Source organism: Pinus tabuliformis, chromosome J, assembly GCF_031772625.1.
Source record: "Pinus tabuliformis cultivar Carrire ecotype Pingquan chromosome J, CPIR1, whole genome shotgun sequence".
Taxonomy (NCBI): Eukaryota; Viridiplantae; Streptophyta; class Pinopsida; order Pinales; family Pinaceae; genus Pinus; species Pinus tabuliformis.
This window is the reverse complement of record NC_142295.1, coordinates 1,631,379,992-1,631,382,188: the sequence shown is the minus strand read 5'-3', so window position 1 is coordinate 1,631,382,188 and position 2,197 is coordinate 1,631,379,992.

The window sequence follows — 2,197 nt, the reverse complement described above, 5'->3', positions numbered from 1 at the left end:
TACTTGATTAAGTTCCCGACGACTTCGACTTGAGAGCGATTTAACTAAACTATTCATACAATAGATTTTTGAGGCTGAACATTCAACTTCTTACAAACTGTTCTGGACATTATGTTAGATGAAGCTTCGGAATCAACCAAACAGTTGTGTAAGTTTTTGTTAAATACGTCAAAAGTAAGAAGAAACGGTGGAGTGTGGGATTTTTATCTTCCTCCAATTAAATCTATATCAGTTGGATATATTTTATTCAAAGAAGCACTAGGGGGTCTTCCCATTTCTTGGGTAGCTTGCGAGATTACGGTAGCAGGAAGTGGTGCAGTAGGTACTGCTTTAAGTTCTTTCAGAAGTAACTTCTGCTGATGTTTCAATTTTCTAAGCTCATGAAATGTAATGTTTGCCCTAGTTTTCTTCATATCATCAATAATATTATATTCCATTTCATCAGAAACTATCAAAGTTTTAGATGAAGGAGAAGGATCCAATTGAGTAGGTGTAGTCTGAGTGGATTTTGGTACAAATTTATTACCTATTGCTTTATCCCTAGGGGGTGGCATTGAAACCTTTTGTTTCAGATTTGTTTGTGACAATTCGACAGGATTTGTTTGTGACAATTTGACAGGATTTTTACTTCGGGTAGCGACAGGTAAGGCTTCTTGAGTTTCTTCATTGGGAAGTATAAAATCCCACATCCCTTGTAACTCTGCTACTTCCTCATCGTCCATTTGTTCTTCGCTAGGTGAAACTTTGTCCTCATCTAACTTGACATTTGATATGGAATTTGGAGGCTTAGGATCAGCAGGGGAATTCCTTTTGAATGGTTTAAAAGGTTTTTTAGAGGAAGTCTCTACTACCTATTTCTTAATATCAACCATTTCATTAGACATGGTTTTGAGGACTTTCTATAACCCTTCAAGATCAAAAGGATCCTTGGTTGTTTCTTCTTAGAGTCATCTCTAAAGGTTACTTTCTTATATTTCCATTCTTCTAATGCATTTCTCTTTTTTGTAGCTAGGATATGTTTTTCTACAACTATTGCCTCTTTCATATTTTTTGCCAAGGTTGGTTTGGCAGCTCTATCAACAAAGATATATGTGTTTGACGGCAGAGCAAAGATGTACCACTCATTTTTGACCTCATTGCTAGGCTTAGATACCGCTGGTATTTTATTCAATAGTTTATTGAAGCGAGAGTTGAAGTCCTTGATGGGTTCTATTGGCTCAGCTTCAAAATTGGAGAGATCATTAATTAAGGTAGCTATAGATCTATCATCTCCAAACTTTGTTAAAAATTGCTCTTGAAAAACATCCCAACTATTAATAGAACTTGATGGTAATGAAAAGTACCATGATCCTGCTGCTCCCTACAAAGTATATCAGAATAGTCTTACAACTGCGTCTTCCTCCCCTACTTGATTCAATTTAATGGAAAACATAAAAGGTTCCTCAGCCAATAGGTCATTATCAGGATTGAATTTGGGCAGCCATTTTTTTGGATGTGCTGGTAATTAATGTAAAGGACTAGCCATCCTAACAGCCCTTGGGTTTGTCCATGGCCTTGGAGGATTTTGTGGGGGATTCTGTGCCATTGTTGGTATGTGGGAAGGGGGAGGTGCTACAGTAGGGTTTGAAGGTGATTGGGTAGAAGAAGATATAGCTCTTGTATGTTGAAAATAGCATTAAGAAATGCTAAAAATAAAAGTGCTAAAAATAGCACTGCTATAAATATCATTTCGAGATACATTCCAATTTTAGTTAGTCCCTAAACTAAAATTGAGAATTAAAATTCGAATTTTATCTTAGCAGCTGTTTGTAAAATAATTAATTAATTCATCTTGAGTTAATTAGTTGTAGAAAATCAAACATGAAGTCTATGTGAAGACATGCAACAGTTTCCCCTTTGATTGAGGAAGTTATCCCTTGATTAAAGGAGATCAAGATGAGTTGTACTTTAAGTTGTAATTATTTAGCTTATTTAACTGAGTTAAGTCCATTAGATTAGTTCCAATAGTTTGTGGAACCGATTTTGAGTTCAGTTAGTTGATGCATGCATGCATGTAACTACTGCACTTCAGATAACTGAATATTCTCTCATAAATAACTCATGCATGTCAGTTCAGTCAGAGACCCAGTTGAGATTAGATGACGGGACAGTGTACTATCAGTTGTAGGAATATTCCATTAAGGATATCTCTTACATG